The 3334-nt window shown below is 39.6% G+C and overlaps 1 pseudogene; it reads left to right on the top strand.

The window, feature by feature from the left end:
* Positions 1-1349: 1349 nt before the first annotated feature.
* Positions 1350-2353, top strand: LOC136137726 (AP-1 complex subunit sigma-1A-like; annotated as a pseudogene).
* The last annotated feature ends 981 nt before the right edge of the window (positions 2354-3334 follow it).

The following is a 3334-nucleotide window of genomic DNA, read 5'->3' as shown; positions in this document are numbered from 1 at the left end:
TCAGATGCAACATAAAGTACATTTTGATGAAGAAACTGAAGTACAATTAAATGAAATGCTTTCTCATAGCCCCACACCTAGTAAATTGTGGAGCAAGTATTTTTACTTTTGTCTTTTGTTGTTTTGTTTTCCAGTTTATTTTTTGCCTTTTTTTAAATTGAAGTATAGTTTATTTACAATGTTGTGTTAGTTTTCAGGTGTACAGTAAAGTGATTCACTTATACATACATATATATCTACTTTTTCCAGATTATTTTCCCTCATAGGTTATTACAAAATATTGAGTATAGTCCCCTGTTCTAAACAGTAGGTACTTGTTGATTATCCATTTTATATATAGTATTGGATATATGTTAATCCCAAACTCCTAATTTATCCCTTCCCCTCTCTTTCCCTTTTGGTAACCATAAGTTTGTTTTCTATGTCTGTGGGTCTATTTCTGTTTGGTATATAAGTTCATTTGTATCTTTTTTATTTTAGATTTCACATAAAACTGATATCATATGATATTTGTCTTTCTCTATCTGGCTTATTTCACTTAGCATGATAAAACCCAAGCATTCTAGTACCAAAAGTCACATGCTGAACATTATTACATGGTTTCCATTCTTGTAGCAATAACACAAGGTTTTATTTTATCATTGAAATATTAGTTTTGTTCACTATTTAAAACCTTGATTAGCTGGAGAAATAGATACTTGATAGTGTAAATTATTCATCTGTATATAACACAAGCTTTACAGAATCCATCTGCTATTTCATTTGTGAAGGAAACTCGAGAGATTATAATTATACACAAAGACAAATTTGAAATCTAGAATCAAGCAATCATGAGAAAAGAATGACTTTGTATTGCTTTCAAAATCAAGTTAAATTACTATTATTTTAAGTCAGCTCTAAAAATGTTTTGGCAAACTGGATAAAAGATATATTTGCTTATTCATAAGACATCTACATCATAAGACTGGCTGCTCTGAAATTTCCTTATATATACTTTACTGTAAAATAAAAATTATTTCCCAAGCTCATGGACAAAACAGAAATGTCAGCTGTGGCAGTAGGAGCTGATTCCTGAATGTGAAAGCCCCAAGCAAGTCTGACATGTGGGTTCCAGTTAAAGGCATCAGGAGAGCAGTTAGCCTTGTCAAAAGACTGTTGCCCCCTAAGGCACTCATAATAAGGAGATACGCTTCTGACCTTTTATTACTTTGAGTTAGACTTTTTAGAAGGTTCCAGAGCAGGCTTGGCTTCAAGTGAGAGGAAGAAAACAAGATAAGTAAAGGTTAAGTAAGGGAGTGGAGCTGGCATCTATGGTGTTAAGAGGGACGTGCAGACCTGGAAGCTGTGAAATGATGTGATTTAAGCTGATGTTCAGCCTGCTGGGAAAGCTGTGGCTGCAAAAAATGGTATCTGGCCATGTCAGACATGAAGCAAAAGAAGATGGTTCAGGAGCATGTGTGGTTATTCTAGCTTGCAAGCTCAGGATATGCAACTTCCTAGAGTGAAGAAACCTCAAAGTCATCTATAAGAAACATGACAGCCTCTATTTCTATTGTGCCATCAAGGGTCAAGACAATGAGCCCGTCACACTGTTGCTGAGACCTGCCCTCTCTACACCGGCACCAAATTGAATCTCAGAGACAGAGTTTTGGGTAAAGCAGAGAAGAATAGCTTTATTGATTTACCAGGCAAAGGGGGCCACAGCAGGCTATTTCCCTCAAGACTGTGTGTCCTGTCCTGGAGGGGGTAGTGAGGAGTCTTATAGTAATGGTTCAAGGAGCAGGGTGTGATCAGCTTGTGTCCATTCTTCTGATTGCTTGGTAATGAGGTAATGGGGAGTCAGCATCATCAACCTTCTGGTTCCAACCAGTCTAGGTTCTATGTTCTTGCAGTCAGCAGTTTTCATCTGGTGGGGGTCTGCTTCCTGTACAAACTACTTTGGAATGTGTGTCAAGCCTTTATCTATATCTTTCAGGGAACTGCTATGTGGCAGATTTATAGTCTAAATTGTTACCAGTTCCCCAGCCCAACAGCTATTGTTTGTTCCACAATCTTCACATTTCCCCATCATCAACTCTTGGTTCAGCCTTTTATTTCAAAAGACATGGACACAGGGGTTTGTACACAGTTTCAACTCTGGAACTGACTGACCAATATGTGGACCTCCTGGACAAATACTTCAAGCTGGACATCATCTTCAACTTTGAGAAGGCCTGCTTCATCTCAGATGCATTTTTGATGAAGGGTGATGTCCAGGACAGCTCCAAGAAGAGTGTGATGAAGACTGCAGGTGGATGACCAGCTGCAGGAGGAGGATGAGAAGCCCTGAAGTATGCTGGAGAAGATGGGTTAGGAAGAGCCCCTGCCTGGCTGGGTGATAATGTGGGGAGTGGTGGAGAGACAGGGTATGAGTGGCTGCTTCTCATATGTCTTTCTGAGGGCTGTTTTCATGGGGGTACCCAGTAGCCCCGCCGCTGCTGTCTCACCTTCTTTCAGAGTGAGCTGTGGGTTGAGATCCTCAAACATTCCCTTTCTTCCTCCATTCCCCACTTCCTGTTTCCCCTTTTCCCACCAAAGGTTTTAGGAGCTAAGAGTTAGGAAAATGTGACTAAGACAGGGGTGTTATATGACTTTCATTTCCTGCTTTTCAGGGACTAATGTTACCCCAAACTCCTCCCTCCCTTTATAACTATAAATACATACATATATCAGGTTTAAAGAAAAGATTTCAGGGTTCTTATCTAACCCCTGCCACAAAACCTACCTCCACCCCTCCAGCAGCCTGCCAGGGTAGCTTCTCTGCCTGGGAGTGGGGCTTCTGTGTGGGAGAGAACTCCTTCTCCCTCATCTGCCCCTCCCCTTCCTTCTTGGCTGCAAAGGGGTCTGGGACTACTGCCAAGGGAGAAACAACATAAATTTTTCTAACCTTGCAGCTTTGAGGGAAGGGAGAGTTGGGTGAAGGGTGGATTTAATGGGAGACTGGGACCAGTCCCTCTTTCATTCCATGTTTAAGGGGTGGGGTACAGGAAATGTTTGATTTTATTTCCTTTTCTCTGATATGACAAGAAAAGCACAAAGTTTTTTAACTAATAGATATCAGGTGGGAAAGCCATTAAGATCTCTTTGATTTCTTCATAATACTCTAAATCTTCCAAAGATGAAACCTTAGATACATTCTATTTATCCTTATACAGGTGAAAATAAGTTCAGACTATGGCAAAATTGTGCCTTTGTAAATTAAAATATGTTTGAGATACAGTATTATGTTAGTTTCAGGGGTATTACATAGTGAGTTTCCATTTGCATAAATTAAGAAATGATCACCACAGTAAGT

This window comes from Phocoena phocoena, chromosome 18 (genome assembly GCF_963924675.1).
Source record: "Phocoena phocoena chromosome 18, mPhoPho1.1, whole genome shotgun sequence".
NCBI lineage: Eukaryota > Metazoa > Chordata > Mammalia > Artiodactyla > Phocoenidae > Phocoena > Phocoena phocoena.
The sequence above is the reverse complement of the archived record's forward strand: the minus strand, read 5'-3'. Positions and strand labels throughout refer to the sequence as shown.